The following is a 21,406-nucleotide window of genomic DNA, read 5'->3' on the forward strand; positions in this document are numbered from 1 at the left end:
ATTTGTACATCATTTCTCAAAACATTTTCTCTCCATTTAAACCCCCTTGTCTGTAAGTTTTCTGCTGAGAAATCAAAGCTGGGTCTTTCGGTTCTGCAGTATAGGAAACTTTTATGTTTCCCAAGCTGCTTTCAGAATTCTTTGTTTTTTTGTTTTTTGGGGGGGGGGGTTGATTATATGTTGGAGATTTTCCTTTGGATGCTATCCTATTTGGGGCTCATTGAAAGTATATTTTCCAATTTTGTGAAAGCATTGAATTTTTCTTCCAACAAATCTTGACAATGTTCTAGGAAGGCTGGAGCGTTAAAAATATTTTTTGTTTGTCTCTTCCTATTTTGAAATTCCAATCATATATGTTATCACATATGTTGTACTGATGATTTCTTTGTTAAATATATATTTTGTGCTGTTATTTTTGTACTTGTATTTGAGATATAAAACATATATTAAAGAAATAAAACTATTGAAAGAAAAAGCTTCCATCTTGATGAGGAATAAGAAAAGAGGAAAGTATTGATGTATTCGGTAGTGCATCAGATCATTCTTAGGATTTCTTTCTTTTTTCAATGTTATGATTGCTCCTCTAAGAGATTAACATTAAGAGATTGGACTTCAATCGAGCTTGTTTTCTTTCCCATTCATTCTACTGCTTTGTCCTCATCGATTGTTGTATACAAAATGTCTTCAAAAAGTACAAGGAAAATGGAATTAAAAGAGAGCAAATTTTTCCATAAAGACTTTGAAACTCCCTCGTATTTCTGGTAATTTGCTATTAGTCTTCTGGATTTCTATTGAATGTTTTTGTACTGTTTCAATTTTTACATTTATTTTGTTGATTTGCTCTATTTTTTGGAAGAATAATATTCTATAGCTTTCTCTCTCTGCCAAACCCTACCCTCACCCTCCCAGCCCAGGATTTTCTCTGTAGCTTAATCCACTGAAAGTACCTAAATATAATTCTTTCTAATTCCTTATCAGCTGGTCCCAATACCATTTCATCATCTGGATAATTTTCTAACCTTGTGTTTTGATTACTTCTTTGAGCTATTTTGTCATGTTTTGTTTTTTTGCATGTGGTGTATGTGTGATTTGAAGTTATCTAAGAAATTACAGTGTTTTGTATTCATTTTTTCTTACATGGTTTGCTTCACCCTGATTTTTTGTTTTGTTTAAATATGTCCAGGCAACTGGTGGGCGTGTTACTCCGGATGTCATTTTGGCAGCACTTGGGTGGGTTCTCACCACCTGTTTCTGAGTAGATTTGACAGGAAGTGGGAATGCGGCCCTGAGGGGAAGTGCTGATCCTGCAGAGCAGGTGATGGTGAGCTGGAGGGGTAATGACCACTGTCTGTCATCGATACAGTGGGTCTCTTGTTGATGGTGGCAACTTTCTTTATGATGGGGTGACAAGGGTGGTGGGTGTGGCAGTGTAGTGTCACTGACTCTCATTTGCTGAGGAAGAAAAAAGAGGAAAGAGGAAAGAAAAGAAAATATTGGGCGGGGTAGGGTGAGGTAGAGAAGAGATCTAAGAAGAAAGAGAGGAGTGGGGAGAGAGAACAGTGTATAATTAAAAAGTACTGTGCAAATGCTAGCTACTGTGGTGGAGATGTGGTGCTCCTTCTGTGAGAGCAGAGGATAAGGTGGAGGACTCAGAGTGGGTGCTACTGAACATGGAGGTTATGTGGGAAGAGACCCCAGCTCAGTAGGCTTGTTTGAAAAGGGTGTGAAAAGTGGAACAAAAAGACAAAACTAGGTGGGTGTTGGAGATGAAAATAGCCATCTTGTTGCCCATAACTCATATGGCTGATGGCACAGTTCCATGCAAAAAGAGCTGGTTATTTCATTTCTGCTCGGAATGGAATGCTGTTTGCAATAATTTAAAATGGCTATGCTGTACTGGAGACTGGATCACAGTAACTGTTCCTTGTTCACAGTGCCTTCCCTTCATTGACATGTGATCTACTTCTTTATTCTCTCTTTGAAGCTCTGCTACAGGAGTGTCCTCCATATCTACTTTAATTGGTTCTTGAGTTTTGTTGTGGAGAATCTAGATGGAGTATCTGCCTAGCCTGCCATCCTGGATCTCCTACCAAGTTTCTATTTCTCCACCTGTCTCTCTGGTACTCTAGTTTCAGCCTCTTTTGCCTACATTGGAACCACCAATCATGTGATATTAGTACCATGCCACTAGTATACCTAAGTCCCTGATATATTCTCTTTATTTACATTCAAGTGAAAATCAAGATCAATATGCCTTCAATGTTCTTGCCCTTCTGCTTTGTGTCGCTTGTTCTGTGGCTCTCTTGAATTCAGCTCTCTACTCCTGTGCTTGTGCAGCTAAATATGGCTGAAGAGAAACAAGCCTTAACTTTAAGACTACATCACATGCAAACCCCCAGATGCTCCCAATCATTCTCCTTCTAATTACTCCATTCACTCATCCTGCTTCCCAAAGGGCTATTTTCACATTTTCTTATCTCTCTAAAATACTAACATCTTCTCCCTTATCTCCATTGGCAGCTTATGAATTTTCTTCTTACTTCACAAAGGAAACTAAAGCAAACTTCCACTATCCAATTTTCAGTTACCAGAATACATAGTAAAGCCCCAGAAAACCAGTATCTGGGTTAAGTTAGAAACCCAGGGCAGATTGCTGAATAAGCAAGTTACGCAGGGTTTCTTATGAAGAAAACAGTTTGAAAGCAACATGTGACCTCCTCTAGCTCCCAAGGCTGATTGCCACAGGTAGAGGTCAGTCTTGTCCCCACCACCAAACCCTCCTTACCAATTCTGATACCAACTACCAGCTGCACCTCCCACAGTACTCTCTACTACATATATATAAAATGTTTCATGAGTTTGCATGTCATCTTTGTATGGAGGCCATACTAATCTCTGTTTCATTCCAATTTTAGTACATGTGCTGCTGAAATGAGCACAGCACTCTCTACTTTTAGCTGCAAGAGCCATACAGCACTTACAGAAGATACTCAACATTATTTTCTACAGAAGGTTATATTAGGCAAGAAATGCCCAGGATACAGTTATTAAAGACAATTTCTTCTCTGCTGTGCCCATAGGCAGGCCTTTCTCTGACACTCAGTCTCTCAGCCTGTTCTCCACCATGCCCAGGCAGTATTACAAAGCCCTTTTAATGCCAATAAATCACCAAAGGGCATGCCACTCCATTTTAAGACTCAACACGAAGGCACTTAGCTCCAACTCCATTGATCAGCAAAACCCAACTCCCCCACTTACATACCCACAAGTCAGCATCCTGCCTAAAAGCGTTCACCTACACTTGCAATGTGGGCTGGGAACTCTACTGCTCTGTCACATGCTCTAGCTACTCATTCTGCTATTTCTGCTCATAGCAGAAATCTCTCATGGATCAAGGAGGTTTAGAATACAAAGAGATCAGGCTCCAAAGGACATGCTCCACTGCTGGCTCATATTTCTTGCTGAAAATGAGATTCTTCCCACCCCCAACTGCATTTGAGATGGCTCACTTTCTACCCCTATAAACTTATTAATCTGCTTACTCTATGGACTAACCTATCCTGAATTTCATATGATGACAATATGCAAAAACAAAAAGTAAACAAAACTAAACAAAAACCACCTTTAACAAAAGAAAACAGAGAGACCTCAATTGTAAAGATAACAGAAAATAATAAAAAGTAGAACAAATTTAAAATGGGTCAAAAATGGAGAACAAATGATAAGGTATTAAATTTTATCCTAACCACACTGCATTAATCCACTATCCAATGCATGCTATCTGATAGCAAGGCTATAAACAACCTCAGTGTGGTAGTGGCATAATCTCATGTCAACATGAGGGTATTATGAGTGAAGGGTAAAGTCTAGCCTGTCAATCAGGTCATAGTCAATAAGCTTCTGTGTGGTGTGGCCTTCTCATGAGGATTCTGGGAACTTCCTCTTTTCCCTTTGGAAGGGGGCCAGACTCTCTCTCTACCTTGGTCTTCCAAAATAATAATTTATAAATTATCAAGGGCTCATGAGGGAGGGGGGATCGGGGACGGGGGCGGGAAATGAGGACCTAATGCAGGGGGCTTAAGTGGAGAGGAAATGTTTTGAGAATGATGAGGGCAAGGAATGTACAAATGTGCTTTACACAATTGATGTATGTATGGATTTTGATAAAAGTCGTATGAGCCCCTAACAAAACGATTTAAAAAAAAAAGCAAAGAGAATAAACATAACAAATCTATGGTAGTCCTGAGCTTTCATTCACTGGGCAGCCTCCAAGCAAGATATCTGAACCAAAAACCATTGAGCTCCAAAATCCATTAAAAACAATGCTCTGGTGATAAGGGTGTTTATACCTTGCTAGTGAAAAATGCCATCAGAAATCCGTTGACTACTCAGCTTAATACAAATAGCCATTTTTATTATCTGATGCTAAGTATCCTTCCCCAGGGAGCAAACTAAGTGTGCTGGAAACTCAGAAGCTTCTTATCATTGTGATCCAATTTCCAGGAGTTGGGGCGGCAGTCATCGGCTTCTTCTAACATCAGGGCCGTTCAGCCTTAAGTTCCATGGGTATTAAAGTTCCTCAGATCTGCTACAGGTGAGCTTATGGCAAAGTCTAGTTCACTCCGTGAACTAGAAATTGGACAACTTCAACATTTTCTCCACTTATCAGGATGTTACCTATTTTGTGAAGATTTTTGTCTTCTTTGCATTGAATTGTAAGGTTTCATCAAATGTTGTTGTCTTCATCTTTAGCAAGCAAGGTTGTGTCATCTGCATATTGCAGGTTGCTAATAAACTTTCCTCCCATCCTGATGCCACATTCTTATTCATATAATCCAGCTTCTGTGATGATTTGCTCAGCATACGGATTGGGTAAGTATGGTGAGAGGATACAACCCTGATGCACACCTTTCCTGATTTTAAACTATGCAGTATTCTCTTGTTCTGTTTGTATAACTGCCTTCGATCAATGTACACTGTACTGTATATAATTATAAAAAACATTTTTGTCTCCCTTTGTTCAAATGTAAACTCCATGAAGAGGGTGATTTATGTCTATTTTGCTCTTCTAATCTACCTAAGAGTGTGGAATTGTGCTTGGCACAGAGAAGGTAGTCAGTAATATTTACTGAATTGAATGGAGGATAAAAATATACAAAATAGACCACAATGACATTAACCAATTTAATAGAAGTAATTGACATAGGGTAATTAGGAAGAGACATGCTATTAGAGGGTATGCACACAATAAACTATCTTTATTTAAACTATTGCATTTCTCTTAATAATAATTATAAATATTCAGTGTGTGTAGTATTAAAAATATTCACCATTGCAAGTTCTGGATAAGCTGTAATATTTATTATAGTATGTGCACATTCTTGTCCTACATGAATTTCCCAAAATTTTAAAAGACATGGTTTAAAATTTCAGCTCTTTATAGTAGAATCCTTGCTCCTCCATAAAGAATAAATGAAAACGTCTTAGACTTCCTGTAATAATCTCCTTACTTGACCAAATATAACAATTTGGCAACTGCCTAATCCATCTCTTATCATTGGAGAGACGAACTAGCAGAGTTACACATACTGAATATGATTTTCTTTATTAAGATGAGCTCTTCAACGCTGATAACAAGGGCCACCCAAGTTGCAAGAGTGCAGGCATGTGGAAGGCACAATCACTGGTGTTACCACTGGGGCCCACCAGGTGGTGTGCGTGTATGGGCATCACTACTCCTGAACAATCCCCCAAAACACTGGTCTTAAACAGGCATTGTTAAAGAAGTTAAAACACTCTCTCACCATATTGTGATTTCGGTTCTTGTGTTTACGAATGCAAAGCCAAAGAAAGGCCCCGTTCCTGTATTATTTCCTTTCTAAGCCATATCCTGATTTCACAACAGCCTAATCTCCAGAAAAAATGGAAATGTACTTGCAATGGAAAATAAAACTCAGTTTTCATTCTCATTTCCTTTTCAAACATTTCAATAGAAAAATTAAGTTTGCATTGCCAAGAATTAAAAAATTAGAGAGGAAATGAAATCTGTTATTTTCATAATAAGGGCCCTCAACTTAATCGAAGTATTTTGAAATCCAAAACAATTCACATCCCCAAATGGAGAGGTTTCATATTGATTTACTGAATTTAGCCATGTGTTGTGGGATCTAATTAAGCAAATAATAACCACTTAACAATTTTTAGGTTGTGCCTGGAGCTACTGGGTAGAATTTCCAATAAAATTATTTGATTGCCACCCAATACATTAACAGTCAGTTTGCAATATGTTCATAGCATGCTGTTGAAAATTGTGAGTACCTTATGTATATTTTAATTGAAAAATTAATATAGCTTATTATAAACAAAGTTGATCATCTTTGTTGTGTCCACTTATTGTTTTCAAGTTTTTTCTGACTCATAGAGATCCCAACAGAAAGAAACACTGCCCAGACCCGTGCCATCCTGGTAACGGTTGAGCCTATTGTTGTAGATGTTATTTCAATCCATATGCTTGAAGGTCTTTGTTTTACTGCCCCTTGACTTTACCAAGCATGATGTCCTCCAGGGACTGGTCCATCCTGATCACATTCCCAAAGTACTTGAGACAAAATCTAACCATCTCTCTTCTAAGGAATAATTTGGCTGCTCTTCCACTGTGGATTTATTTATTCTTTAGGCACTTCATGGTACATTCAATATTCTTCAACAACACAAATCATTCAAATATAGAAACATTTCAATCTTCCTCCCTGATTGTTTCTTTTTCACATAAACGTGAACTAATTGAAAATACCATGGTTTGGATCAGGCACACTTTAGCAATGATGGTGATATCTGTGCTTGTATACACTTTAAAGAGAGGTCTCCTGCAGAAAATCTCCCCAGTCCGATGTCATTTGATATTGTGGCTTCTGCTTTCAGAAGCATTAATTGTGGATACAAGTAAAATGAGATCATTGAAACTTCCATTTTTTTCTCTGCTTATCATATACTGCTTATTGACCCTTTTGTGAGGATTCCGGTCTCCTTTACATTTAACTTAGAGTTGTTGATCATCAGTAAGTGCTTCAAGTCCTCTTTTCTTCAATTTTGGAAAATAAGGTCATGTTATTTATATATTTCAAGTAGTTAGTACATTTCTTCCAATATTGATGCCCCACTCATATGCATATAGTCTACTTTCTCAGATTATTTGCTCAACATGCATATTGAATAATTATGGTGAAAATATATATATATGCTTATACCTTCTTTGACTTTAAAACATGCAGCATTCCCTTGTTCTGCTTGAACAACTGCCTCTCAGTCTATGTACAGATTCCACATGAGCATAATTATTCTGGAACTCCCATCCTTTAGAATATTATCCATAATTTATTTAATTCACCTAGTAGAAGATCTTTGCATAGTCAGTTGGGCACAAGTAAACAGTTTTGGTATTCTCTGCTTTCTGCCAAGATCCATCTGACACCAGCAATGACATACATTGCTCCACATCTCCAGAATCCAACATAATTTCTAGCAGTTCCCTGTAGATGCATTGATGCAAGCATTTTTCAATTATCTCCAGCAAAACTTTACTTTCGTGTGATCTTCATTATACTGCCAGTAATTTCCACATTCAGTTGGCCCCTTTTCTTTTGAATGGACATAAATAATGGATTTCTTACAGACTGTTGGCCAGGTAGCTTCAATGAGTGATTGCTTCCCACTGTTGAATCCACTTGTTGAAATATCTGAACTAATATTCTGTCAATTCCTGGATCCGTGTTTTTCACCAATGCCTTCAGTGGACTTCTTCCAATATCATTAGGTCTTGATTATATTCTAACTCTTGAAACGGTTTAGAATATATTCATCTCTAAAAGTGAGAATGCTTAAGATACAGGAATTTAAATTTTGGTGGGTACTGTCAACATGGCCTCCAGAAAATCCAAACCTATTTATACTCCTCCAAACAGTATTACTTCTTTCCCATCAGTGACCATAACTATTTTGCTATTTTTGACAACCTAATAGGCAAAAAAGGTCATCATTTTGTCATTTTGATGGTCCTAATCAATAGTGGGGGTAGTCAAGCCTTTTGCAATGTAGTGAATTATTTAATATGGTTCTTATAGCTACAGTCTTTGCTACTCCCACCAAATGATCCTTTTTTCTTCTTATTATTATTCTTATTGGGGGCTCTTAACATCTCTTATCACAATCCATACATTCATCCAGTGTGTCAATCACATTTGCATATATGCTGCCAGCATCATTTTCAAAGCATTCTCTTCCCACTTGAGCCCCTGATCTCAACTCCCCATTTCTTACCCCTCCCTCCCTGCCCACCCTCCTTCATGAACCCTTGATAAGTTATAGATTATTATTTTCATATCTTACATGGTCCTCTGTTGTCCCTCACCCACTTTTCCATTATTTGTCCCCCTGGGAGGGGGTTATAAGTTGATTCTTGTGATTGATTCCCCCTTTCTCCCCCCACCCTCCCCTAATCCTCCTGGTATCTCTACTCTCCTTGTTGGCCCTGAGGGGTTTATCTATCCTGGATTCCCTGTGTTGCGGGCTCTTCTCTGTAGCAGTGTGCATGTTGGTAGATGGATATTTTTTATCACTTTTTCTTTTCATGACCAGGCTCTGGATGCCAACAGCAGTCCACATTCTTTTCTATGTCACATAGGTTCTTCCAGGCATATGGGAGTCTGAGTCCCATCCTGGCCAAGGTGAAGTTCATCCAGGCAACACTTGCAGAGCGAGCGGGCTGTGCTCTCCAAGTAGAACTCCAAATAGAAAGCTGTTAATCAAGCTTTCTATTAGGTGGTACTGAAAAGATAGTGTAACAGGATGTGACATAAAAGGCCTGATTTGTGGCAGACAGGGGACTGGTTTTGTTACCACGACAATACACCTGCACAGGCAGCCATCTCATTGTGCCAGTTTTGGGCAAAAGAAAACAACAACAACAACAACACGGCATGCCTCTCTTGCCCTACGCACCTTACTCACCTGACCTCACTCTATGAAACTTCTTTTTGTTTTCCACGAGTGAAGAAGAACATTTGATTTGATGATGTAGAACAGTGGTTCTCAACCTTCCTAATGCCGCGACCCTTTAATACAGTTTCTCATGTTGTGGTGACCCCCCAACCATAAAATTATTTTCGTTGCTGCCTCATAACTATAATTTTGTTACTGTTATGAATCATAATGTAAATATCTGATATGCAGGATGTATTTTCATTGTTATTAATTAAACATAATTAAAGCATAGTGATTCATCACAAAACAATATGTAATTATATATTGTGAAATATTTATTTCTAATAACAAATAAATGAAATGTTGTCTTGAAGCATGGTGTAGCATGGGTAAGAGTCTTCACACCGGGTACTTGTATGTGGGCATCTCTGCATGTGAGCGGACCGGCCTGGAGACAGATAGAGGAGCAGTGTCTGAGTTCTTAAGACCATGAGAAATATGTGTTTTCTGATGGTCTTAGGCAACCCTGTGAAAGGTTTGATTGACCGCCAAAGAGGTTGTGACCCACAGGTTGAGAACCACTGAGAAGTGAAGAAAAAAAATGAGGGAGGTGCTGTCAGCCATCCAAACAGATGGTTTGAAAAATGTTTCCAAGAATGGAATTGCAGATTTGACAATTATATAAAGTATAATGGGAAGTACTTTGAAGGTGATAAGGTTGTTTTGTAAAAAAAATTTAAATACATAGCTTTGAAAAAAAAATTCTGTGTTTTTTGTTATCTCCTCTAAGTTTATTGTGCCAACCTGGCTGATAAACGCATGTGGGGTTAATAGAAGGGCAGAGGGATAAATGGCTCAGTGAGCCTTACCTTTCTAGTTCTTGGGTCTCTTGCTCTCTGATGGTCGGGCCAGGGTGCAGCTGCCTTAGCCAGTTCCCTGCTCCAGCTGGCAAGGCTGACTTCCTGCAAGACATCCCCAAGGAGAAGCCACATGGACCTACCCTGATGCAGCCCTGGGTGCTGGAGAAGCCATGTGGAAACCCCTGCCAGTGCTGAGATGCTTACACATTCACTGATTTGACTTTCCTCCCGCAGTTGGGGTCATAGTGTGTTTTGTGAGATGGAGGAGGACTTTGTGGATTGGTGTCGGACATATGGGTTAATGTTGGACTTGTGGGCTTGGGCAGCACTGGGTTGGGATGTTTTCTTGATGTGCACTTAACCTTTATATAAAACTCTCTCTTATACATGATTCTGTGGACCTGTTTCTCTAAAGTACCCAGACTAACACACTCTCATTATCACCAACCATGTTGGAACTGCTAGATCATGCTTCAATATCTTGTACTATCTAGATCAGTGGTTCTCAACCTTTGGGTTGTGACCCCTTTGGGGATCAAACAACCCTTTCACAGGGTCGCCCGATTCATAACAGTAGCAAAATAACAGTTATGAAGTAGCAACGAAAATAATTTTATGGTGGGGGGGTCACCACAACATAAGGAACTGTATAAAAGGGTCACGGCATTAGGAAGGTTCAGAATCACTGATCTACATGGTCCATACAATAGATATGGCACTGAGTGCATTCATATAATAGAATTTTCACAAGGCCCATAGCTGTTTTAGTGGAAGCATTGATTAGAGAAGAAACTGTGCTCTGAATTTTGAAAATCAGGTTTGTTACATGAGGGCCTGGAGAAAAATTAAGATGACCATTTTTCATGTTCCTACCCTTAGCACCCCAGCATAAGGAATATTTTAAAGCAATTTGCTTCATTAAGACAGTGGAGCTGTGGGAAATTATTGGGATTATTTACAGAGCAGCATTCACAGATTTTTTTTAAAGGACTAAGAGAGACGAATTTGTTTGGATTACAATAACACAAGATTTCATATTTTCCTTGATGTTGTAAAAATGTCTAAGCATTCTCCACTTACAATGTCAGGAAAAAAAGACGTGATTTGTTCACTAATATCTTCAAGCAAGGGCAGGTGATGGTACTTAAATATGTTCCTAGAGTAGAATTTAAGCAACGGAGCCTGTATGCCTGTCCCTCTGCTGACTGCTAAGGATCGAGGGGAATCATGGATTTGGATAATGGTCTGGGAAAAACTACAGCCCAAATAGTCCTTCGATGTGAGGATGATGAGACTTCATCTTATATACTTTGGACATGTTCTCCAGTCCCTGGAGCAGGACATCATGCTTGGTAAAGTAGGTCAGTGTAAAACGGGAGACATTCAACAAGATGTACTAACAGAGTGGCTGCAACAATAAGCTCAAACAGAGCGATAATTGTGAGAATGGTGCAGGGGAAGGCAATATTTCATTCTGGTGTATTATGAGTTGAAACTGCTTCGGTGGCAACCAATAGCAACAGCATACTTTGAACTGTATTCCCCTAACAACTTGTGCTGTAAATCCTAACCCCTATACCTGTGGATGCAGTCGCATTGGGAATAAGGTTTTCTTTGCTGTGCTAATGAGGCATATCATTGTAGGGGACATCTTAAACCAGTCACTTTCAAGATTATGGACAGAAGCACAGATGGGAGAAAACAGGGTCCGTGTCACAAACATAGCACCAAGAACCACGGAAAGAAACTGAACAGAGGCTAAGGATTTTCTTCCTGAGCCGGCAGTGAAAGGAAGCCTTCTTCTAGAGTTGCTACATTACATTTAAAAAAATTGTGTTTGTTTGCTAAAGCTACCACTTGTGGTTTTTCTTTTATAGCAACACTAGATAACTTAATGCAGATAGACTGTGGGGATGTATTGGCTCATAGTTTCCAAAGATAGTTGTTGACACAAACACTTTGCTTGGAATGTCAAAGAAATTTCTGAATGGCCAGGCATCTAGTTCAGTATCAAGATGGGCTCATGGAGCAGAGAAGATCCTCTTCTTTATCCCTATAACTAAAACTGAATTACAAATCCTAGTAATACCTTGTAATATTTGGCTCTGGAGCCTACAGCTTGGCAAGGTCTGGGTCCAGCTGGCTGTGCAAAAGTACATTCTTGGTTACAAGGTTGTTGGAATTCAGTGGGAGACCACGTTCATTGTGTAAGCCTGGAGTCAAAGTTTGGTGTTCTCTACTTGGCATTCTCCATTAAAGATTGGGTCTAATCTGCTATGGAAGGCTCTCTGACTTATTGGACCTCAGTGTTTTAATTGATCAAAAGTCTAAACCTATAATTAAGGAGGTTTGATTTGCTTTGACACAAATAAAATTAAATAAACTGCATCATTGCTTACTCTAAAATGCTTTCTTTTTCAAAGTGAACATTCTACTTCATCAAACATGTTGTCCAACATCTATGCTTTATAGATGATGGAATCAGTTCATCAGCAGATGTCAGATGGAGCCAACTAGAAGCTCAGGTTTAACCACTTTTTAGAGCAACACAATAGAATTATTTGACTCTGAAAGAACAGGTAAAAAGAGAATGCATTTTCTTAAAGTCTACATATTTCAAAGCTATGATACAAATCATTTGCATGTGGCTGCTCACTAAAAGGATGGGGTTTGAATCCACCCAACAGTGCCTCAAAAGAGAGCCACTGCAAACCATATGCCATCCATTTCTCCTCTGACACACACACAGCTGCTATGTGATGAAATTGACTTAGCAATAATGAGTTTTTACAATACCATCCCTCGATCTTATGAGATATAAAATAATATTTTAAAATGAGTAAAAATGTTAAAGTATAAACTAAAATATATAAAATTAAATGATAGCATTGGGAGTACTAAGATGTTTAATAAGAACCCCAATAGGCTATTTGATGTAGCAACATATTCTGTTTCAATTTCCAAGTCTAGTTTTAAAGAGTAAGATGTCATTCTTCTGGGTCAAAAATAACCAAAAATGGGAAAAAAAAGTTTGAAATAACCAAATAGAGTTAGAATTGGGAAAACAAAAGAAACGATAGGTCAGATTGTAGTTTTCAAAACACATTTTCAATATGTCTTTAAGTAAAATGCAAATGCTCAATTTTAGTTCATATTTAATGGGTATGATGTTTATTCCTTTACGTAAGTCATAAAGATAAGCAGGAAAACATGTAGAATGTACAAAGAATGTAAATAGATTTTACATAGGCTTGCTTTAATATTACTTCTGTTAGAAAAAAATCTGTATTTCTGGTATAGTATTATCAAATATGAGTATAAACCTATTCTGTGGCATAGCACACACTTTATTTTTATTTTTAAAAGGTAAAGATAAAAGCAATGTTGAAGATTTTCTCTCCAAAGGTAGAATAAAATCATGAAGTATCTGCTTGAAGGACTTTTTACAAAAACCCATATAGGTTGGGCCTTTAATTGGGATGTCTATAATCTTCCTGAGAACTCGAAGGAGAGAAAATATGAGGTTGTTTGTGTGCATTATGTGGAGAGCACATGTCTTGAGAATGATGAGGGTAATGAATGTACAAATGTGCTTTATACAATTGATGTATGTATGGACTATGATAAGCATTGTATGAGCCCCCAATAAAATAATTTTTTTAAAAAAATAAGGATTTATTGAGCTCATATGAGCTGGTATTGTATCAAAGTGCTAAAAAATACTATTCTCCCAAAATAGTAAAAACATGAAATGGGAAATTATAGAAACCAAGAATATCAATTTCTGTTGTTGCTGGTGATTTTTAATGAGTTTCCACTACTGCTGAATGTTCTATTTCCTAAGAAAATAATTTTAAGTTATGGAATTACCAGTAAATCTGTTTTTATATATAGAGATAAACAGCACTGAACAGGCTCTTTTTACTATGTGATATAACTTTATTATTTAAGCATTGCATAATTAATTCCAAAGAGATATTTTTCTAGAATTAACACTTTCAGGAAATTAAGTCTAAGCTGAGGAATCAATAAGAGAACTAAGTCTCAATCTCTCCTTCAAATGCCACTGGCTCTCTCCACCTGGTTCCTGAAGATCCCTGCAAATGAACACGTCTACATTTTAATTTGGTCCCTCATTATCTCTTACCTAAAAGATTACCATAGAGTCCAAACTGGTTTCCTGCCATTCTCCTTTGCCGCCACCCTCCATCACAAGAGCTTTCTCCCAAATATATATCATGATTAGGATATCCCTCCATTAAAATCCTTCAGAACAAGAAGGAGAGGAGGAGGAGGTGCGGAGAGAAGGACGGAGAAGAAGAAAGAAAAGAAGAAGAAAGGAAGAGCTAGAAAGCAACAAGTGAAAGTCTACACACTGAGGACAAATGTTAATACCAAGCGACTTCCCAATCTAGCCTCTGATCAAGATTACATAACCTTGTTCTCCAAGGTGTCCTACCCACCGTCACTGGAGTATTACCAGTTGTGAGTAAACAAAGAGACTCTAAGCATCCCCGATAGGTCAGGTGCTTAGTGAAGAAAAGAGAAACTTATAGGACAGGAGGATTGTCTTAAAAATTTTGAAAGGCCAGCATGTGGAAAAGACAATATGGTCATTCTTTCTAGGACTACTGTATTCCAGCCCAGAATAACTCCTATTAAAGTTAGTTCACCTTCTAGTCCTGATAGCATATTAACATTAAAAAGCTATTCTTCGTAAACTGTTACCTAATCACAGACAGGACTAGCATCTGTCTTTTAAGAGATCAAAACTGTTCCATCAATGCCTACTACTGCATGATTAAAATATTATAGTTGAGCAAAGATGAAGGCCAGACAAAAACTTCAAACCATAGACGTCTGCTTTCCTCCTGGGCTCCTCCATCCAACTTTTTTGGCCTGCCATTTATAGGCATGGAAGTTGAAATACTTCCCGGGGAAAATAATGCAAACCTGTCCACTATTGGAACCCATACATCTACAGGCTTGCATAAAAACGTAGAGGTGGGAGGGGCAAAGAAGAAAAATTCCTATTGTGGTCCATAGAGTTTACATTAACTGGTTTTTGAAACTTGATCACCAGGCTTTTCTTCCTATAGTCCGTCTTTGTTTCGAAGCTCTGCTGAAACTGGTTCAGCATCACAGCACCAAGAAAGCCTCCACTAGCAGACGCGTGTGGCTGCACAGGTGCTGTGAGGAATAATAAGATATTGAGTGATGAGGCACACTCTGGGTCCCTTCTATTAAACAAGTGGACAGAAAAAAGCTCTTTATATTCAGGTTTAAATGTAAAGATGCCCTTATTAGTATCCACAGCTGGTGAGTTCTGGGAACATTTACTATGTAAAACCTCTACATTAAGAACACATTCTTTAAAGCACTTTTCAAAGCATATATTTGTAAAATGTTCCTTGTGGAATGCCATTAAATCCAGGCACAAAGCCAAATGGAGCATGACAAAGAATAGTGGGTCTGGAGATAGTCAAGGGCAGCCAGAATGTGTCCACTAATTACCACTGATGGGCTCCTGACCCCTGACCCCAAATTCCCAGACGGAAGCTTTGCCTTGCTTGGGTTGGCCTTCAGGAGCTCCTGTGATCCAGTGTTATTTTGAGAAAAGCAGGCAGACCTGGGCCAGAGAACTTCAGAAGGCATTGTGGTGGCTAGCTTGGCTCAGAGCATTCAGAGTGACTTCACAGGAAGCGCACAGGGACAGGAGTCAGATGATAGAGTGCCTGGCCCTGTCACTCCTGGCCCTGAGCAGCATGTCTTCCCTTTCTTCCATTTTCTGAAGCTCCATTTCCGTTCTCCTACACCAGGATTAACACCAGATTTACTGACTTCCTGTGACGTGAGGATCTATGATAGTAGACACTTCCTGAAATGTCCAAGCTTACAGAAACAAAAAGTATTATTCATCAAATCTGATCGCTTCTCAATAATCACCCACTGCCACTGCCACTGGGTCAATACTGACTCATAGCAACCTTGTACAGGGTTTCTGAGATTGAAACCTTTACTGGCACAGACGGCTACATCTTTCTCCCACAAGAGTGGCTGCTAGGTTTAAACTGCCAACCTTTGGGGAAGGAGCCCAATACCAAAGCCACGGAGCCACCAGGACCCCTTCAAGAAATACTGTTCCAATTAATCATGAAAAACTAACGGAGTGTCTATTATGTTCCATGGTCTGCCAGGCAGGTATCAAGAACTGTAAGATGTCATTCCTCTCACGGAGAAGCATGTGGGAGAAACTATTTATGCAATGAGAGAAGTAACGTACTAGCAATAAGTATAAAGTATCAGGCACAAAGAGGTGACATAAAAGAGGTTTGCTGGGCACAAAACTTTTATTAACTAAAACAACGCAAATGTCTAAAAACTAAGAAATAATTGAATTAATTACTGAATATTTAGATGATGGAATATTAAACAGGCACTGAATGGAAGGTTTAAGGACTTTTTCATGATGAAGACGTTAATAAAGTGGTCACTGAGATAGGAAGCCACATATGAAGGATAAGATTAACTCTGTTAAAATTAAACATGTAAGACTGCCTCTTCTAACCCTGATTCAGTAACTAGGCCAGACTAGCCATCATATTGTAAGGGTTACACGGGCTATATATTGTAATCTATAAGTTTACATATAGTCATGGAGCTACAGACAATGTAGGATTCTGAGATCTTAAAGAAGGTAAATAAACGAGGTGAGTCTTGCAATAGTGATGCATTCTGTCAGCTTTCGTTCATCTGAAAAAATCTTAAATTCATTATTATATATATAATTGAATATATATTCAATTATGTATATATAATTTTACAGTCCATGCCATAAGATAGCCTTTTTTTCAAGTGCATAATAAATCTTTCAAGAAAAACCATGAGCTGACAAAATACTTGTATTTTAATATATAAACAACTCTTAAAATAATTAAGAACACAAGCAACTAAAGAAAATATGTAGAACAGATCTGAAGAGACACTTCAGCATAGGAGCTACATGAATGAAGGATCAATAACCACATGAACAAATGCTCATCGTCATGTCCTTAAGCAAAGTCAAACTATACCACAATGATATACAGGTATTTTATATATATATATATATACACTTACATGGGAACTCCAAAACACTTACTTACGCTCATATGGAAAGTAAACATAGACGAAGACACAGCCAACTGAACGGAACGAGGAGGTACACTGCACAGCTTCAAATAAGGAAACGCAGCCATCATGGTTATACCCTTTCACTAGACTTATTCAATCTGCATGCTGAATACATAATCTGACCACTTGGACTACATGGAGAAGAACACACCTACAGGATTTGAGGAAGGCTCCTCAATGATTGCAATATGCAGATGATTCAACATTGTTTACTGAAAGCAAAGGAGACTCAAAGAACTCACTGATGAAAATCCAAGATCATATAGCCTTCACCATGGATTGCAATGCAATATAAAGGAAAAGCAAGCTTCGTAAGCAACATCACAACAGAGAAAAGATTGAAGTTATCAAGGATTTCATTGGACTTGGATCCACAATCAATGCGTATGGATGCAACCGTCAAGAAATCTAAAGTTTGACAAATCTGTCCCAAACAAACCTGTAAAATGTTAGTGTGTTTGAATTATGGTATTAGTGAAGACTGTTGAATATACGATGGATGGCCAGAAAAGAAACAAATATGTCTTAGAAGAAATCCAGCCAGAAGTGAAGTTGGTGACATTTTGTCGCACATAGCTCGGGTATGTTATCAGGAGGGACTAAGTCCCTGGAGAAGGGCAATGTGCTTGGCAAAGTACCTCTACTTTATGTGACCAAGGGACTGGATGTGACCAAGGTAAAAGAGGAAGCCTCCTAATGAGCTCGTGGCTGCGACAAGAGGCTCAAATACAGTAACAACGGTGAGGATGCCACAGGACCACACAGTGTTTCACTGTATTGTATAGAAGGCCACTAGGTACCCTGGTGGAGCAGTGGCTACATGCTGGGCTGCTAAGCACCACATCAGCAGTCTGAAACCACCAGCCGCTCCGTGGGAGAAAAACAAGGCTTTCTACTGCCAGAAAGAGCTGCGGTCTCAGAAACCCACAGGAGCAGTTCTACCCTGTCTTACCCGGTCACTCAGTTGGCAGCGACTAACTTTCAGAAATAGATCAACAGCCCTTTCTTTTCACATCATTTTATTGAGGGCTCTTACAGCTCTTATAACAATCCATACATCAATTGAAGCAAGCATATTTGTACATATGTTGCCATCATTTTCTAGACATTTACTTCCTATTGAGCCTTTGGTGTGAAACATAATGGGATTAGACTGCCTGACCCTTTTCCATGGAGCAACTGGTGGGTTTGAACTGCCAACCTTCAGTTATTAATTTACAGCCATATATGTACTATACTTTTTCTTTTAAACTTTCAATAATCATAAAGTTTAAAGCCTATAATTTGAATATATAATTACATATTTCTGACTTTTTAACAACTACACTTTACCTTAATTTAATATATAGGCATATACTTTGTGTGTGTGTGTGTGTGTGTGTGTGTGTGTGTGTATCCACCCATGAGCCAACTTGCCTTTCTGTAGTGGCTTGCAGCTTACTGTGTTGCTAGAAGTTATGCCACCAATAATCCAAATACCAGCCAGGTCAGTCACTGGTGGACAAGTTTCAGTAGAACTTCAAGCTAATACAGGATAGTAAGAAAGGGCTGGTCCTGGGGGTGTGGGAGCAACAGCAATCTAGCTGAAAGGAATTACTAAGAGGTGGAATGTGAGATGGTGGGGCAGGAGGAAGGTAGAAGGAAACAGAGGAATGCTCTAGGAAGCAAAGATATGAATAGAGGTAAAAACATAGTTGTGTACATATGTAAATACATTTATTCATAAAAATAGAGGTGTAAGCCCATGTACATGTATTTATGTGGCAATTCACTGAGGTTGTGGACAGACTTTGGGCCTCTGCTCAAGCCCTCCCTCAACGCGAGAACTCTTTGTTCTAACAGCCTGGCATTCTGTGATGCTCACCCTCCAGGCACAATCGCTGAAGATAAAATGGGTACGAAAGCAAATGTGGTGAAGAAAGCAGATAGTGTCCAGCTATTAAAAGATACAGCATCTGGGGTCTTAAAGGCTTGAAATTAAACAATCTAGCTGAGAAACAACAAGTACACATGGAAGAAGCACATCAGCCTGTGTGATTATAAGATGTAGCCAGGAGCGGATAACAGACATCACAAGGCCACAAACAAACAAACAAACAAACAAACAAACAAACAAAAACCAAATTGTTGAGAACCAGGGCAGGGGAGGGGGGGTGTCGGAGCAGAGACCCAAAGCCCATCTGTGGGCAATGGGACATCCCCTCCCAGAGGGGTCACAGGGAAGGGATGAGTCTATCAGGGTGCAGTAAAGCGCGGATGAGACACACAACACTCCTCTAGTTCCTCAAGGCTTCCTCATCCCCCACTACCATGACCCCAGTACTGCCTTTCACTGTGGGCCAGACCTGAGCATGTGCACAAGTACAGATACGACATAGAGCGCTCACGACACACGGAATCCAGGAACAGGAATGGGAGTAGCAATACGGAGAGTAGGGGAAAGATGAGGAGAGGGGGGAAGGAAGAGGGAACCGAACGCACAACAGAAACCATGGGGGAAGGGAGATGGCGCTCAGTGTGAGAAATGAAAATAATAACAATTTATGATTAATTAAGGGGCCGCAGGGTGGGGGGGGTGGTTGGGAGGGGGTGCAAGGAGGAGCTGACACCAAAGGCTCAATAGAAAGTCAATGTCTAGAAAATGATGGCAACATATGTACAAATATGCTTGCTTCAATTGATGTATGGATTGTTATAAGAGTTGTAAGAGCCCTCAATAAAATGATTTAAAAAGAAAAAAAGAAAAGAAAAGAAAAGTCTGTTGATCTATTTCTGAAAGTTAGTCACTGAGAATCTTACGGATCACAGCAGAACTCTGTCCAGCTCACGTGCTTTGGACCTGCATCCGGAGGGAACTGTCCATCGCCAGAGAAGGACATCATCTAAGTGACGCAGAAGGAGCTGGACTGGCACCACATCCACAACGAAGACTCACCTGTAGTTTATATTCCAAACAAAACTAACTGAAACATGTCTAAGCAATCAGGGGGTGGCTGTAAGCAAGCTATTTCCGTAATATGTCCATTATTGGTCGCATTGGACACATACACCCCCTGCCAGAGTCAGTTCTGACTTACACGGACAGAGTAGAACTGCTTAGTGGGGTTCCTTTATAGGAGCAGTCTCATCTTTCTCCCATGGAGCAATTGGTAGGCTTGAACTGATGAATGCCTATCCAATGCTTATCCCACCAGTCTGGTTAGGACGTCTTCAAAAATAAAAATAAAAAGTCCAAACAAAGAAGTGGCTTCTGAGGGGATCTACTTGGCCAGTTAAATTCAAGGGACACAGGTTCGCTTAGAACAGTGGTTCTCAACCTTCCTAGTGCAGTGACCCTTTAATACAGTTCCTCATGTTGTGGTGACACCTCCCCCGCAACCATAAAATTATTTTCGTTGCTACTTCATCACTGCCATTTTGCTACTGTTACAAATCGGGCGACCTCTGTGAAAGTGTCCTTCAACCCCCAAAGGGGTCACGACCCACAGGTTGAGAACCACTGGCTTAGAAGGTTATAGCAACTGTTTTCTAGGACCCTCAATGGGGTCATCTTGATAGGATTTCGTGTGGGACAAGGACAACTGTAGGAGCTTATTAAGAAGACATTTTATTTTCCCCCCCAACAATGCACCTGCTCATTCTTCAAGGTAGTAAGGAATGTCCTAAAATAATTTCCATGGAAAATCTTACTCTATCCATACAGCAGCCCTGATCTTGTCCCTTCAGACTTCTTTTCATCCTCAAACTCAAACTCAAACAACATTTAAAAGAAGCACAATTTGCTATTTTGAAGTGGTATAAATCAAAGAGCACAGAATTCTCTGGGGAAGGGTTAGACAGATGGGAACCTTGACGTCAGAAAAGTACAGCCCAAGACAGATGACATGTCGAAAAACAATAGCTTCACATTTTCATATTCTTGTTTAATAAAGAGCTCCGTGATTTTGTAGCAATACTTTTTGATTCACCTTCATGCATACGTGTCTGTGCTTCTTCCTCTTGTAATAATCTGTTATTCACTTGTTGTAGCAAGCAACCAATTTTTGGTTTTCTTTCTAAAGCGTTCAATACCGTAACTATGTGTTAATGTCTTAGTTTCCAGGAACTATTTAGAACTTGTGTCTACTTTATAGAACTTTTCACTGTTCATCCCCTCCTTAATCCTAAGGATTTAAAATATCCTTCCAAAACTTTGTTCACCAATCCAACTGCCCTTTAAGAACAGTGCTCTCAAACTGCCTCAGCACTGGTATCCCTGAGTATTCATGGTAAATGCACACCTGATCCAGTCAGTTAGTGGTACACTGCGTTCTACATTTCTAACCTGGGCTCCGGAGATGCTAGGCTGCTGATCTGGGAACCTCACTCCTTTCACACAGCCTTCTTCCTCCCTA

General features: G+C 39.3%; 1 protein-coding gene and 1 non-coding gene across 2 annotated transcripts in view; both read right to left on the reverse strand.

Annotated features, from left to right (window-relative positions):
- The window catches only part of PLD5 (phospholipase D family member 5), a 457,190-nt gene that overhangs the window by 403,427 nt on the left and 32,357 nt on the right, over window positions 1–21,406 (reverse strand). The gene's annotated exons all lie outside the window — the stretch shown is intronic.
- LOC115872426 lies at window positions 2,836–2,939 on the reverse strand. The gene has a single exon (XR_004047831.1). It is a non-coding gene; the product is annotated as a U6 spliceosomal RNA (small nuclear RNA).

Source organism: Echinops telfairi, unplaced genomic scaffold (genome assembly GCF_000313985.2).
Source record: "Echinops telfairi isolate 266 unplaced genomic scaffold, ASM31398v2 ScPeMD7_7424;HRSCAF=8462, whole genome shotgun sequence".
NCBI classification, from domain to species: Eukaryota; Metazoa; Chordata; class Mammalia; order Afrosoricida; family Tenrecidae; genus Echinops; species Echinops telfairi.